The sequence below is a fragment of the Scyliorhinus torazame genome, chromosome 19 (assembly GCF_047496885.1).
Source record: "Scyliorhinus torazame isolate Kashiwa2021f chromosome 19, sScyTor2.1, whole genome shotgun sequence".
Lineage (NCBI taxonomy): Eukaryota > Metazoa > Chordata > Chondrichthyes > Carcharhiniformes > Scyliorhinidae > Scyliorhinus > Scyliorhinus torazame.
The window spans coordinates 10,771,143-10,788,892 of NC_092725.1; positions in this window are offsets into that span (position 1 = coordinate 10,771,143).

Sequence of the window (17,750 nt, forward strand, 5' to 3'; positions counted from 1 at the left end):
CCCGCCCAGCTTTGTACCCTCCTCACAGCTTACACTCCCACCCAGCTTTGTATCCTCCTCACAACTTACACTCCCACCCAGCTTTGTATCTCCCTCACAGCTTTACACTCCACACCCAGCTTTGTATCCCCCTCACAGCTTACACTCCCACCCAGCTTTGTATCCCCCTCACAGCTTACACTCCCACCCAGCTTTGTATCCTCCTCACAGCTTACACTCCCACCCAGCTTTGTATCCTCCTCACAGCTTACACTCCCACCCAGCTATTTATCTTCCTCACAACTTACAATCCCACCCAGCTTTGTATCCTCCTCACAGCTTAGACTCCCACCCAGATCTGTATCCTCACAACTTACACTCCCCACACAGCTTTGTATCCTCCTCACAGCTTAGACTCCCACCCAGATTTGTATCCTCACAACTTACACTCCCACCCAGCTTTGTATCCTCCTCACAGCTTAGTCTCCCACCCAGCTTTGTATCCTCACAACTTACACTCCCCACCCAGCTTTGTATCCTCCTCACAGCTTACACTCCCGCCCAGCTTTGTATCCTCCTCACAGCTTACTCTCCCACCCAGCTTTGTATCCTCACAGCTTACATTCCCACCCAGCTTTGTATCCTCCTCACAGCTTACACTCCCACCCAGCTTTGTATCCCCCTCACAGCTTACACTCCCACCCAGCTTTGTATCCTCACAGCTTACATTCCCACCCAGCTTTGTATCCTCCACACAGCTTACACTCCCACCCAGCTTTGTATCCTCCTCACAGCTTACACTCCCACCCAGCTTTGTATCCCCCTCACAGATTAGACTCCAACCAAGATTTGTATCCTCACAACTTACACTAACACCCAGCTTTGTATCCTCCTCACAGCTTACACTCCAACCCAGCTTTGTATCCTCACAACTTACACTCCCCACCCAGCTTTGTATCCTCATCACACCTTACATTCCCACCCAGCTTTGTATCCCCCTCACAGCTTACACTCCTACCCAGCATTGTATCCTCCTCACAGCTTACACTCCCGCCCAGCTTTGTATCCTCCTCACAGCTTACACTCCCACCCAGCTTTGTATCCTCACAGCTTACATTCCCACCCAGCTTTGTATCCTCCTCACAGCTTACACTCCCACCCAGCTTTGTATCCCCCTCACAGCTTACACTCCCACCCAGCTTTGTACCCTCCTCACAGCTTACACTTCCACCCAGCTTTGTACCCTCCTCACAGCTTAGACTCCCACCCAGATTTGTATCCTCACAACTTACACTCCCACCCAGCTTTGTATCCTCCTCACAGCTTAGACTCCCACCCAGATCTGTATCCTCACAGCTTACACTCCTCCCCAGCTTTGTATCCTCCTCACAGCTTACACTCCCCACCCAGCTTTGTATCCCCCTCACAGCTTACACTCCTACCCAGCATTGTATCCTCACAGCTTACACTCACACCCAGCTTTGTATCCTCCCCACAGCTTACACTCCCCACCCAGCTTCGTATCCTCCTCACAACTTACACTCCTACCCAGCTTTGTATCCTCCTCACAGCTTACACTCCCACCCAGCTTTGTATCCTCCTCGCAGCTTACAATCCCACCCAGCTTTGTATCCCCCTCACAGCTTACACTCCCACCCAGCTTTGTATCCTCCTCACAGCTTACACTCCTCCCCCAGCTTTGTATCCTCCTCACAGCTTACACTCCCCCCCCCCAGCTTTGTATCCTCCTCACAGCTTACACTCCCACCCAGCTTTGTATCCTCACAGCTTACACTCCTCCCCCAGCTTTGTATCCTCCTCACAGCTTACACTCCCACCCAGCTTTGAATCCTCCTCACAGCTTACACTCCCCCCCCAGCTTTGTATCCTCCTCACAGCTTAGACTCCCACCCAGATCTGTATCCTCACAACTTACACTCCCCACCCAGCTTTGTATCCTCCGCACAGCTTACATTCCCACCCAGCTTTGTATCCCCCTCACAGCTTACACTCCTACCCAGCTTTGTATCCTCCTCACAGCTTACACTCCCGACCCAGCTTTGTATCCCCCTCACAGCTTACACTCCTACCCAGCATTGTATCCTCCTCACAGCTTACACTCCCACCCAGCTTTGTATCCTCACAGCTTACACTCACACCCAGCTTTGTATCCTCCTCACAGCTTACACTCCCACCCAGCTTTGTATCCTCCTCACAGCTTACACTCCCACCCAGCTTTGTATCCTCCTCACAGCTTACACTCACACCCAGCGTTGTATCCTCCTCACAGCTTACATTCCCACCCAGCTTTGTATCCTCCTCACAGCTTACACTCCCACCAAGCTTTGTATCCTCCTCACAGCTTACACTCCCACCCAGCTTTGTATCCTCCTCACAGCTTACACTCCCTCCCAGCTTTGTACCCTCCTCACAGCTTACACTCCCACCCAGCTTTCTATCCTCCTCACTGCTTACACTCCCACCGAGCTTTGTATCCTCCTCACAGCTTACACTCCCACCCAGCTTTGTATCCTCCTCACAGCTTACACTCCCACCCAGCTTTGTATCCTCCCAGCTTACACTCCCGCCCAGCTTTGTACCCTCCTCACAGCTTACACTCCCACCCAGCTTTGTATCCTCCTCACAACTTACACTCCCACCCAGCTTTGTATCTCCCTCACAGCTTTACACTCCACACCCAGCTTTGTATCCCCCTCACAGCTTACACTCCCACCCAGCTTTGTATCCCCCTCACAGCTTACACTCCCACCCAGCTTTGTATCCTCCTCACAGCTTACACTCCCACCCAGCTTTGTATCCTCCTCACAGCTTACACTCCCACCCAGCTATTTATCTTCCTCACAGCTTACACTCCCACCCAGCGTTGTATCCTCCTCACAGCTTACACTCCCACCCATCTTTGTACCCTCCTCACTGATTACACTCCCACCCAGCGTTGTATCCTCCTCACAGCTTACACTCCCACCCAGCTTTGTATCCTCACAGCTTACACTCCCCCCCAGCTTTGTATCTCCCTCACAGCTTACACTCCCACCCAGCTTTGTATCCTCCTCACAGCTTACACTCCCACCCAGCTTTGTATCCCCCTCACAGCTTACATTCCCACCCAGCTTTGTAGCCTCCTCACATCTCACTCCCACCCAGCTTTGTATTTTCACAGCTTACACTCCCACCCAGCTTTGTACCCTCCTCGACAGCTTACACTCCCACCCAGCTTTGTATCCCCCTCACAGCTTACACTCCCACCAAGCTTTGTATCCTCACAGCTTACACTCCCACCCAGCTTTGAACCCTCCTCACAGCTTACACTCCCACCCAGCTTTGTATCCTCCTCACAGCTTACACTCCCACCCAGCTTTGTATCCCCCTCACAGCTTACACTCCCACCCAGCTTTGTATCCTCCTCACAGCTTACATTCCCACCCAGCTTTGTATCCCCCTCACAGCTTACACTCCCACCCAGCTTTGTATCCTCCTCACAGCTTACACTCCCACCCAGCTTTGTATCCCCCTCACAGCTTACACTCCCACCCAGCTTTGTATCCTCCTCACAGTTTACACTCCCACCCAGCTTTGTATCCTCCTCACAGCTTACACTCCCACCCAGCTTTGTATCCTCCTCACAGCTTACACTCCTACCCAGCTTTGTATCCTCCTCACACCTTACACTCCCACCCAGCTTTGTATCCCCCTCACAGCTTACACTCCCACCCAGCTTTGTAACCTCCTCACAGCTCACACTCCCACCCAGCTTTGTATCCTCCTCACACCTTACACTCCTACCCAGCTTTGTATCCTCCTCACACCTTACACTCCAACCCAGCTTTGTATCGCCCTCACATCTTTCACTTCCACCCAGCTTTGTATCCTCACAGCTTACACTCCCACCCAGCCTTGTATCCTCCTCACACCTTACACTCCCACCCAGCTTTGTATCCCCCTCACAGCTTACACTCCCACCCAGCTTTGTATCCTCCTCACAGCTTAGACTCCTACCCAGATCTGTATCCTCACAACTTACACTCCCCACCCAGCTTTGTATCCTCCTCACAGATTAGACTCCAACCAAGATTTGTATCCTCACAACTTACACTAACACCCAGCTTTGTATCCCCCTCACAGCTTACACTCCCACCCAGCTTTGTATCCTCCTCACAGCTTAAACTCCAACCCAGCTTTGTATCCTCACAACTTACACTCCCCACCCAGCTTTGTATCCTCCTCACAGCTTACATTCCCACCCAGCTTTGTATCCCCCTCACAGCTTACACTCCTACCCAGCTTTGTATCCTCCTCACAGCTTACACTCCCGCCCAGCTTTGTATCCTCCTCACAGCTTACACTCCCACCCAGCTTTGTATCCTCACAGCTTACATTCCCACCCAGCTTTGTATCCTCCTCACAGCTTACACTCCCACCCAGCTTTGTATCCCCCTCACAGCTTACACTCCCACCCAGCTTTGTACCCTCCTCACAGCTTACACTTCCACCCAGCTTTGTACCCTCCTCACAGCTTAGACTCCCACCCAGATTTGTATCCTCACAACTTACACTCCCACCCAGCTTTGTATCCTCCTCACAGCTGAGACTCCCACCCAGATCTGTATCCTCACAGCTTACACTCCTACCCAGCTTTGTATCCTCCTCACAGCTTACACTCCCCACCCAGCTTTGTATCCCCCTCACAGCTTACACTCCTACCCTGCATTGTATCCTCACAGCTTACACTCACACCCAGCTTTGTATCCTCCTCACAGCTTACACTCCCCACCCAGCTTCGTATCCTCCTCACAACTTACACTCCTACCCAGCTTTGTATCCTCCTCACAGCTTACACGCCCACCCAGCTTTGTATCCTCCTCGCAGCTTACACTCCCACCCAGCTTTGTATCCTCACAGCTTACATTCCCCCCCAGCTTTGTACCCTCCTCACAGCTTACACTCCCACCCAGCTTTGTATCCTCCTCACAGCTTACACTCCTCCCCCAGCTTTGAATCCTCCTCACAGCTTACACTCCCCCCCCCAGCTTTGTATCCTCCTCACAGCTTACACTCCCACCCAGCTTTGTATCCTCACAGCTTACACTCCTCCCCCAGCTTTGTATCCTCCTCACAGCTTACACTCCCCCTCCCAGCTTTGTATCCTCCTCACAGCTTACACTCGCACCCAGCTTTGTATCCTCACAGCTTACACTCCCACCCAGCTTTGAATCCTCCTCACAGCTTACACTCCCCCCCCCCAGCTTTGTATCCTCCTCACAGCTTAGACTCCCACCCAGATCTGTATCCTCACAACTTACACTCCCCAGCCAGCTTTGTATCCTCCTCACAGCTTACATTCCCACCCAGCTTTGTATCCCCCTCACAGCTTACACTCCTACCCAGCTTTGTATCCTCCTCACAGCTTACACTCCCCACCCAGCTTTGTATCCCCCTCACAGCTTCCACTCCTACCCAGCATTGTATCCTCCTCACAGCTTACACTCCCACCCAGCTTTGTATCCTCACAGCTTACACTCACACCCAGCTTTGTATCCTCCTCACAGCTTACACTCCCACCCAGCTTTATATCCTCACAGCTTACACTCCCACCCAGCGTTGTATCCTCCTCACAGCTTACATTCCCACCCAGCTTTGTATCCTCCTCACAGCTTACACTCCCACCAAGCTTTGTATCCTCCTCACAGCTTACACTCCCACCCAGCTTTGTATCCTCCTCACAGCTTACACTCCCTCCCAGCTTTGTACCCTCCTCACAGCTTACACTCCCACCCAGCTTTCTATCCTCCTCACTGCTTACACTCCCACCGAGCTTTGTATCCTCCTCACAGCTTACACTCCCACCCAGCTTTGTATCCTCCTCACAGCTTACACTCCCACCCAGCTTTGTATCCTCCTCACAGCTTAGACTCCTACCCAGATCTGTATCCTCACAACTTACACTCCCCACCCAGCTTTGTATCCTCCTCACAGATTAGACTCCAACCAAGATTTGTATCCTCACAACTTACACTAACACCCAGCTTTGTATCCCCCTCACAGCTTACACTCCCACCCAGCTTTGTATCCTCCTCACAGCTTAAACTCCAACCCAGCTTTGTATCCTCACAACTTACACTCCCCACCCAGCTTTGTATCCTCCTCACAGCTTACATTCCCACCCAGCTTTGTATCCCCCTCACAGCTTACACTCCTACCCAGCTTTGTATCCTCCTCACAGCTTACACTCCCGCCCAGCTTTGTATCCTCCTCACAGCTTACACTCCCACCCAGCTTTGTATCCTCACAGCTTACATTCCCACCCAGCTTTGTATCCTCCTCACAGCTTACACTCCCACCCAGCTTTGTATCCCCCTCACAGCTTACACTCCCACCCAGCTTTGTACCCTCCTCACAGCTTACACTTCCACCCAGCTTTGTACCCTCCTCACAGCTTAGACTCCCACCCAGATTTGTATCCTCACAACTTACACTCCCACCCAGCTTTGTATCCTCCTCACAGCTGAGACTCCCACCCAGATCTGTATCCTCACAGCTTACACTCCTACCCAGCTTTGTATCCTCCTCACAGCTTACACTCCCCACCCAGCTTTGTATCCCCCTCACAGCTTACACTCCTACCCAGCATTGTATCCTCACAGCTTACACTCACACCCAGCTTTGTATCCTCCTCACAGCTTACACTCCCCACCCAGCTTCGTATCCTCCTCACAACTTACACTCCTACCCAGCTTTGTATCCTCCTCACAGCTTACACGCCCACCCAGCTTTGTATCCTCCTCGCAGCTTACACTCCCACCCAGCTTTGTATCCTCACAGCTTACATTCCCCCCCAGCTTTGTACCCTCCTCACAGCTTACACTCCCACCCAGCTTTGTATCCTCCTCACAGCTTTCACTCCTCCCCCAGCTTTGAATCCTCCTCACAGCTTACACTCCCCCCCCCAGCTTTGTATCCTCCTCACAGCTTACACTCCCACCCAGCTTTGTATCCTCACAGCTTACACTCCTCCCCCAGCTTTGTATCCTCCTCACAGCTTACACTCCCCCTCCCAGCTTTGTATCCTCCTCACAGCTTACACTCGCACCCAGCTTTGTATCCTCACAGCTTACACTCCCACCCAGCTTTGAATCCTCCTCACAGCTTACACTCCCCCCCCCCAGCTTTGTATCCTCCTCACAGCTTAGACTCCCACCCAGATCTGTATCCTCACAACTTACACTCCCCAGCCAGCTTTGTATCCTCCTCACAGCTTACATTCCCACCCAGCTTTGTATCCCCCTCACAGCTTACACTCCTACCCAGCTTTGTATCCTCCTCACAGCTTACACTCCCCACCCAGCTTTGTATCCCCCTCACAGTTTCCACTCCTACCCAGCATTGTATCCTCCTCACAGCTTACACTCCCACCCAGCTTTGTATCCTCACAGCTTACACTCACACCCAGCTTTGTATCCTCCTCACAGCTTACACTCCCACCCAGCTTTATATCCTCACAGCTTACACTCCCACCCAGCGTTGTATCCTCCTCACAGCTTACATTCCCACCCAGCTTTGTATCCTCCTCACAGCTTACACTCCCACCAAGCTTTGTATCCTCCTCACAGCTTACACTCCCACCCAGCTTTGTATCCTCCTCACAGCTTACACTCCCTCCCAGCTTTGTACCCTCCTCACAGCTTACACTCCCACCCAGCTTTCTATCCTCCTCACTGCTTACACTCCCACCGAGCTTTGTATCCTCCTCACAGCTTACACTCCCACCCAGCTTTGTATCCTCCTCACAGCTTACACTCCCACCCAGCTTTGTATCCTCCCAGCTTACACTCCCGCCCAGCTTTGTACCCTCCTCACAGCTTACACTCCCACCCAGCTTTGTATCCTCCTCACAACTTACACTCCCACCCAGCTTTGTATCTCCCTCACAGCTTTACACTCCACACCCAGCTTTGTATCCCCCTCACAGCTTACACTCCCACCCAGCTTTGTATCCCCCTCACAGCTTACACTCCCACCCAGCTTTGTATCCTCCTCACAGCTTACACTCCCACCCAGCTTTGTATCCTCCTCACAGCTTACACTCCCACCCAGCTTTGTATCTTCCTCACAGCTTACACTCCCACCCAGCTTTGTATCCTCCTCACAGCTTACACTCCCACCCAGCTTTGTACCCTCCTCACAGATTACACTCCCACCCAGCGTTGTATCCTCCTCACAGCTTACACTCCCACCCAGCTTTGTATCCTCACAGCTTACACTCCCCCCAGCTTTGTATCTCCCTCACAGCTTACACTCCCACCCAGCTTTGTATCCTCCTCACAGCTTACACTCCCACCCAGCTTTGTATCCCCCTCACAGCTTACATTCCCACCCAGCTTTGTAGCCTCCTCACATCTCACTCCCACCCAGCTTTGTATTTTCACAGCTTACACTCCCACCCAGCTTTGTACCCTCCTCCACAGCTTACACTCCCACCCAGCTTTGTATCCCCCTCACAGCTTACACTCCCACCCAGCTTTGTATCCTCACAGCTTACACTCCCACCCAGCTTTGAACCCTCCTCACAGCTTACACTCCCACCCAGCTTTGTATCCTCCTCACAGCTTACACTCCCACCCAGCTTTGAATCCTCTTCACAGCTTACACTCCCACCCAGCTTTGTATCCTCCTCACTGCCTACACTCCCACCCAGCTTTGTATCCTCCTCACAGCTTACATTCCCACCCAGCTTTGTATCCTCCTCACAGCTTACACTCCCACCCAGCTTTGTATCCTCACAGCTTACATTCCCACCCAGCTTTGTATCCTCCACACAGCTTACACTCCCTCCCAGCTTTGTATCCTCCTCACAGCTTACACTCCCACCCAGCTTTGTATCCTCACAGCTTACATTCCCACCCAGCTTTGTATCCTCCACACAGCTTACACTCCCACCCAGCTTTGTATCCTCCTCACAGCTTACACTCCCACCCAGCTTTGTATCCCCCTCACAGCTTACACTCCCACCCAGCTTTGTATCCTCACAGCTTACATTCCCACCCAGCTTTGTATCCTCCACACAGCTTACACTCCCACCCAGCTTTGTATCCTCCTCACAGCTTACACTCCCACCCAGCTTTGTATCCCCCTCACAGCTTACACTCCCACCCAGCTTTGTATCCTCACAGCTTTCATTCCCACCCAGCTTTGTATCCTCCTCACACCTTACACTCCCAGCCAGCTTTGTATCCCCCTCACAGCTTACACTCCCACCCAGCTTTGTATCCTCCTCACAGCTTACATTCCCACCCAGCTTTGTATCCTCCTCACAGCTTACACTCCCACCCAGCTTTGTATCTTCCTCACAGCTTACACTCCCACCCAGCTTTGTATCCTCCTCACAGCTTACACTCCCACCCAGCTTTGTACCCTCCTCACAGGTTACACTCCCACCCAGCGTTGTATCCTCCTCACAGCTTACACTCCCACCCAGCTTTGTATCCTCACAGCTTACACTCCCCCCCAGCTTTGTATCTCCCTCACAGCTTACACTCCCACCCAGCTTTGTATCCTCCTCACAGCTTACACTCCCACCCAGCTTTGTATCCCCCTCACAGCTTACATTCCCACCCAGCTTTGTAGCCTCCTCACATCTCACTCCCACCCAGCTTTGTATTTTCACAGCTTACACTCCCACCCAGCTTTGTACCCTCCTCCACAGCTTACACTCCCACCCAGCTTTGTATCCCCCTCACAGCTTACACTCCCACCCAGCTTTGTATCCTCACAGCTTACACTCCCACCCAGCTTTGAACCCTCCTCACAGCTTACACTCCCACCCAGCTTTGTATCTCCCTCACAGCTTACACTCCCACCCAGCTTTGTATCCTCCTCACAGCTTACACTCCCACCCAGCTTTGTATCCCCCTCACAGCTTACATTCCCACCCAGCTTTGTAGCCTCCTCACATCTCACTCCCACCCAGCTTTGTATTTTCACAGCTTACACTCCCACCCAGCTTTGTACCCTCCTCCACAGCTTACACTCCCACCCAGCTTTGTATCCCCCTCACAGCTTACACTCCCACCCAGCTTTGTATCCTCACAGCTTACACTCCCACCCAGCTTTGAACCCTCCTCACAGCTTACACTCCCACCCAGCTTTGTATCCTCCTCACAGCTTACACTCCCACCCAGCTTTGAATCCTCTTCACAGCTTACACTCCCACCCAGCTTTGTATCCTCCTCACAGCTTACATTCCCACCCAGCTTTGTATCCTCCTCACAGCTTACACTCCCACCCAGCTTTGTATCCTCACAGCTTACATTCCCACCCAGCTTTGTATCCTCCACACAGCTTACACTCCCTCCCAGCTTTGTATCCTCCTCACAGCTTACACTCCCACCCAGCTTTGTATCCTCACAGCTTACATTCCCACCCAGCTTTGTATCCTCCACACAGCTTACACTCCCACCCAGCTTTGTATCCTCCTCACAGCTTACACTCCCACCCAGCTTTGTATCCCCCTCACAGCTTACACTCCCACCCAGCTTTGTATCCTCACAGCTTACATTCCCACCCGGCTTTGTATCCTCCACACAGCTTACACTCCCACCCAGCTTTGTATCCTCCTCACAGCTTACACTCCCACCCAGCTTTGTATCCCCCTCACAGCTTACACTCCCACCCAGCTTTGTATCCTCACAGCTTTCATTCCCACCCAGCTTTGTATCCTCCTCACACCTTACACTCCCACCCAGCTTTGTATCCCCCTCACAGCTTACACTCCCACCCAGCTTTGTATCCTCCTCACAGCTTACATTCCCACCCAGCTTTGTATCCTCCTCACAGCTTACACTCCCACCCAGCTTTGTATCTTCCTCACAGCTTACACTCCCACCCAGCTTTGTATCCTCCTCACAGCTTACACTCCCACCCAGCTTTGTACCCTCCTCACAGGTTACACTCCCACCCAGCGTTGTATCCTCCTCACAGCTTACACTCCCACCCAGCTTTGTATCCTCACAGCTTACACTCCCCCCCAGCTTTGTATCTCCCTCACAGCTTACACTCCCACCCAGCTTTGTATCCTCCTCACAGCTTACACTCCCACCCAGCTTTGTATCCTCACAGCTTACACTCCTACCCAGCTTTGTATCCCCCTCACAGCTTACACTCCCACCCAGCTTTGTATCCTCCTCACAGCTTACACTCCCACCCAGCTTTGTATCCTCACAGCTTACACTCCTACCCAGCTTTGTATCCCCCTCACAGCTTACACTCCCCACCCAGCTTTGTAACCTCCTCACAGCTTACACTCCACACCCAGCTTTGTATCCTCCTCACACCTTACACTCCTACCCAGCTTTGTATCCTCCTCACACCTTACACTCCTACCCAGCTTTGTATCGCCCTCACATCTTTCACTTCCACCCAGCTTTGTATCCTCCTCACAGCTTACACTCCCACCCAGCTTTGTATCCTCCTCATAGCTTACACTCCTACCCAGCTTTGTATCCCCCTCACAGCTTACACTCCCCACCCAGCCTTGTATCGCCCTCACAGCTTACACAACCACCAAGCTTTGTATCCTCCTCACAGCTTACACTCTCACCAAGCTTTGTATCCTCCTCACAGCTTACACTCCCACCCAGCTTTGTATCCCCCTCGCAGCTTACACTCCCACCCAGCTTTGTGTCCTCCTCACAGCTTTCACTCCCACCAAGCTTTGTATCCTCCTCACAGCTTACACTCTCACCCAGCATTGTATCCCCCTCACAGCTTACACTCCCACCCAGCTTTGTATCCTCCTCACAGCTTACACTCCCACCCAGCTTTGTATCCCCCTCACAGCTTACACTCCCACCCAGCTTTGTATCCCCCTCACAGCTTACACTCCACACCCAGCTTTGTATCCTCCTCACAGCTTACACTCCTACCCAGCTTTGTATCCTCCTCACACCTTACACTCCTACCCAGCTTTGTATCCTCCTCACACCTTACACTCCTACCCAGCTTTGTATCCTCCTCACACCTTACACTCCCACCCAGCTTTGTATCCTCCTCACACCTTACACTCCCACCCAGCTTTGTATCGCCCTCACATCTTTCACTTCCACCCAGCTTTGTATCCTCACAGCTTACACTCCCACCCAGCTTTGTATCCTCCTCACAGCTTACACTCCCACCAAGCTTTGTATCCTCCTCACAGCTTACATTCCCACCCAGCCTTGTATCGCCCTCACAGCTTACACTCCCACCCAGCTTTGTGTCCTCCTCACAGCTTTCACTCCCACCAAGCTTTGTATCCTCCTCACAGCTTACACTCTCACCAAGCTTTGTATCCTCCTCACAGCTTACACTCCCTACCCAGCTTTGTATCCTCACAGCTTACACTCCCACCAAGCTTTGTATCCTCCTCACAGCTTACACTCTCACCCAGCTTTGTATCCTCACAGCTTACACTCCCACCCAGCTTTGTATCCTCACAGCTTACACTCACACCCAGCTTTGTATCCTCCTCACAGCTTACACTCCCACCCAGCTTTGTATCCTCCTCACATCTTACACTCCCCCCCAGCTTTGTATCCTCCTCACAGCTTACATTCCCACCCAGCTTTGTATCCTCCTCACAGCTTACACTCCCACCCAGCTTTGTAGCCTCCTCACAGCTTACACTCCCACCCAGCTTTGTAGCCTCCTCACAGCTTACACTCCCACCAAGCTTTGTTCCCCCCTCACAGCTTACACTCCCACCTAGATTTGTATCCTTAATATTTTTCAAGATGCCCATCACCTCGTCTTTTTGGATCTTAATGTGACCCTGGCTATCTGCTCAGATAGAGAAAGAGAACAAGAGATTGGAATGGAGATTAGAGTGAGAGAAAGAGAGCGAGAGGTTGGAGTCGAAACAAAAAGACACAGCGAGAGAGCGAGATTGGAGAGGAACGGGAGTGTTACACCAGCCTGGGCTAGCGTGCAGTCAATCCCTGCTCCACATGCCCTGAATTCACAAAACAAGTGTATTAACCAGTAATTCTTATAAATTTCCCCAAATCTTTGTTCCTTGGGTGCCCAATAATTGGAGTCACCAGGAGTGTGAGTTGAAGACAGTTACCTTTTATTTGTAACAGGAACCATGATGAAATATGCAGTGAATACAGCTGAATGACAACAAGTTAATACCTGACTCTCCCTTGAACTATTCCTCTACACACACAAGACAGACAAACACAGAGGGTGTGGAAAGGGTGAAAATATGATGGTCAAAAAATAAGAGGCCTTTATTCAGATGGCGGTTGTTCTCGTGACTTCTTCACAGCGGACGTGTCGATCACGGTCTTTGTGTCCTCCAACCTTGCCCCAAGCCCAAACGTTGATTCCGAGCCTTGACCTTGCTGGATAAAGAATTGGTCGCTTCCTGAAGTGGGAAATGGTTCAGAAGGGCACTTGGCACAGAAGATGGCTGCCTGACACACAAGATGGAGACACAGAGAATAAAGCAGACATAACTGATGCCTGGAGCCCAGCGGGGTGCCAGTGGGACAGATAGGAACAGATCCAGGACAAAGGGAGCCAGACAGGAAGATTAAGAAATACATAAATGCGGGGCACCACTTGAACAAAGCTGACTTCAGCCAAGGTGTACACAATGATATGCTAATACGAATTTCCTAAAACAGAGGGACAATCGATACTGCTTTCCTGCTGCTACCTGTAACCTGTAAAACCTCTTTAACTGTAACCATGTGTAAATGGCAAAACGCTTACAAATAGCGATGTACAATCTATAAAATGTTTACAGATAACAAGGTGATAATTGTTTTGTATCTGGGCTCATTGTGAACCCAAAGTATGAAATGGATGACTGCCATTAAACCGGAAGAAAGGCTGGCTACCGTACCGCGGGGTACGTACGCTTTCTCCCGAAGCTTTGAGTAACAATAAACTGCACTAATTGGACACAGCAACTCTGACTCATTGATTTTCCCACAACACTTTCCATCAGCCTTCGCTGCAGAGAAAGAGTGATCAGATTCTGGTCCTTTCCTGGACAGGCCGTAACGGATCTTCTGCGTGAAGCTACATCCCGGCTCTGCCTGATCAGTCTTTCCTGGAGGAATTCGGAGTGGGGAGAGGATAATGGCCGTCTCTCTAAACTGCCCGTAAGGAGACGGGAAGCCTCTCCGTTCTCTGAAGACATTTCCATGGGGGTCAGCTCCCATCGCCACCTGGTACCAGGCACAGCACAGCCTTTGGGTCAATTCATTGTCCGTCAGCCAAATCAATCAAACTGAGCGCCGGCCAATCTCATTGGTGCTACTCAATCCACCACACCAATTCAAACCGGCTCCGGATTGTGCTCAAATTATAGGCAGCGGCCATTTTGCCTCAAGCCACATGTCCATAAATCATCCACGGATCAAAAATGGAACGGCAGAAAGAAAAGAGAGTAGAAATGAGTGGAGTGAGCAGGGAGGACCCTTGCAGAAAACGAGAGCAAGCGAGAGGTCAGAGTGCAGAGAGAGAGAGAGAGAGAGAGAGAGAGTGGGAGCGAGCAAGAGAGTGGTTGGAGTGGAGACAGGGAGAGAGGGCGAGGCATTCAAATGGAGAGAGAGAAAGACGAGAGAGGGCAAGTTTCATAGATCATCATAGAATTTACAGTGCAGAAGGAGGCCATTCGGCCCATCGAGTCTGCACCGGCTCTTGGAAAGAGCACCCTACCCAAGGTCAACACCTCCACCCTATCCCCATAACCCAGTAACCCCACCCAACACTAAGGGCAATTTTGGACACTAAGGGCAATTTATCATGGCCAATCCACCAAACCCGCACATCTTTGGACTGTGGGAGGAAACCGGAGCACCCGGAGGAAACCCACGCACACACGGGGAGGATGTGCAGACTCCGCACAGACAGTGACCCAAGCCGGGAATCGAACCTGGGACCCTGGAGCTGTGAAGCAACTGTGCTATCCACAATGCTACCGTGCTGATGGTGAAGTGGAGACAGTGAGAGAGAGAGAAAGGGAGGGAGTGAGAGGTTGGAATGGACAGAGAGAGAGAGGTTAGAGAGAGAGAGAGGGGGATTAGAGAGAGAGAGAGGCTCGCGAGAGAGCGGTTAGAGAGAGAGGGGTTAGAGAGAGAGACGGGGGTTAGAGAGAGAGAGGGGTTAGAGAGAGAGAGGGGTTAGAGAGGGGGGGTTAGAGAGAGAGGGGGTAAGAGAGAGAGAGGTTCGAGAGACAGAGGTTAGAGAGAGAGGTTAGAAAGAGAGAGGTTAGAGAGAGAGGGGGGTTAGAGAGAGAGGGGGTTAGAGAGAGAGAGGGGTTAGAGAGAGAGAGGGGTTAGAGAGGGGGGGTTAGAGAGAGATAAGTTCGAGAGACAGGGGTTAGAGAGAGAGGTTAGAAAGAGAGAGGTTAGAGAGAGAGGGGGGTTAGAGCGAGAGGGGGGTTAGAGAGAGAGGGGGGTTAGAGAGAGAGAGGTTCGAGTGAGAGAGGTTAGAGAGAGAGGGGGGTTAGAGAGAACGGTTAGAGTGTGTGGTGAGGGAGAGAGACATTCTAGAAGAGTTTAGAGAGAGCGGTTAGAGAGTGAGGTTCGAGAGAGAGGTGAGAGAGAGCAGTTCAAGAGAGAGAGGTTAGAAAGAGATAGGTTAGGGCGAGAGAGGTTGGAGAAAGAGTGGTTAGTGAGAGAGAGGTTGAAGAGAGTGCGGTTAGAGAGAGAGGTTAGAGAGAGAGAGGTTAGAGAAAGAGGTTAGAGAGAGGATTGACAGAGAGGGGTTAGACAGAGAGGCTAGAGAGTGTTGTTAGAGAGCGTGTGGTTAGAGAGTGAGAAGTTAGAGAGAGAGGTTAGAGAGAGAGGTTAGAGAGAGGGTAGAGAGAGAGGATAGAGAGAGGATTGAGAGAGAGAGAGGTTAGAGAGAGAGGGTAGAGAGAGAGGTTAGAGAAAGAGGTTAGAGAGAGGTTAGAGAAAGAGGTTAGAGAGAGGATTGACAGAGAGGTTAGACAGAGAGGCTAGAGAGTGTTGTTAGAGAGCGTGCGGTTAGAGAGAGAGAAGTTAGAGAGAGAGGTTAGAAAGAGAGGTTAGAGAGAGAGGTTAGTGTGAGAGGTTAGAGAGAGAGGTTAGAGAGAGCAGGGTAAGAGAGGATCGATAGAGAGAGGTGAGAGAGTGTTGTTAGAGAGAGCACGATTAGAGAGGTTAGAGAGAGAAGATAGAGAGCCCAGATAGACACTGGGAGACATGGACAAGTGGGACCGAAGGGCATGTTCCCGTGTTGTAAACATCTATGACTCTATGTATATAGTTAGCAATGTGACCTCCAACCAGCAGGTGGCATCGGACATCTAACACGTGGCTTGAGATTGCTGCCAGGTGGCCGTAAGATGTACAAGAGGTTAGTCGCAGTTAAGGAAGCTCTCGGGGAATTCACTGAATTTATTTAGCAGCCATCGTCTGTATTTTGTTAATTAGTTATCTTTCCATGTGTTTGTTAATAAATCAGCTTTTTATTTAAACATCTAAATGCTCTGTGTACATCATTACAATGGTTGTCACAGAGCTCGAGAGAGAGAGAGGGGTTAGAGAGAGAGAGAGAGAGAGGTTACAGAGAGAGAGATTAGAGAGAGGTTAGAGAGATAGCGACGTTAGAGAGATTACAGAGAGAGAGATTAGAGAGAGGTTAGAGAGATAGCGACGTTAGAGAGATTACAGAGAGAGAGATTAGAGAGAGAGGTTAGAGAGAGAGAGAGAGAGAGAGAGAGGTTACAGAGAAAGAGATTAGAGAGAGGTTAGAGAGATAGCGACGTTAGAGAGATTACAGAGAGAGAGATTAGAGAGAGAGGTTAGAGAGAGAGAGGTTACAGAGAGAGAGATTAGAGAGAGGTTAGAGAGATAACGACGTTTGAGAGAGAGATTACAGAGAGAGAGATTAGAGAGAGAGGTTAGAGAGAGAGAGAGAGACGTTAGAGAGAGAGGTTACAGAGAGAGAGATTGTAGAGAGAGAGGTTAGAGAGAGAGTGGCTACGGAGAGAGATTGTAGATGTCATAATATACACCAGTATATCATGGTGCAGACACACACACTGATGGACACACAGTGGGACCAATCAGCATACACAACACCGCAGCCAATCACCAGTGAGAGCACACGCACTATAAAGACAGGGGGCAGGAGAGTTCCCGCTCATTCTAGTAGCAGCCAGCTCGGAGCACAGAGCTCACAGCCTGCAACACAGACATTCACCGTGTGCTGAGTACATCGACTGGTTAGGACTAGGCAAAGGTCTTTAGTTAAAGCTGGTATCGTATTCACCCACAGTCTGAGTATGTTTAAATAGTTAACCTTTTAATAAAATAGTGTTGCACTACTTCAAGTGTTGGTGACCTGTATGTGATCCAGAACACCCAACACATCAGCAGAGAGAGAGGTTAGAGAGAGAGTGGTTACAGAGTGAGGTTACAGAGAGAGAGATTGTAGAGAGAGAGAGGTTAGAGAGAGAGTGGTTACAGAGTGAGGTGAAAGAGAGAGAGATTGTAGAGAGAGAGGTTAGAGAGAAAGCAGTTAGAGAGAGGCTAGAGCGAATGCGGTTAGAGAGCAAGAGGTTAGAGAGAATGTGGTTGGAGAGAAAGTTTAGAGACAGATGTTAGAGAGCAAGAGGTTAGAGAGAGAGAGGTTAGAGAGAGAGAGGTTAGAGAGAGAGGGGGGTTAGAGCGAGAGGGGGGTTAGAGAGAGAGGGGGGTTAGAGAGAGAGAGGTTCGAGTGAGAGAGGTTAGAGA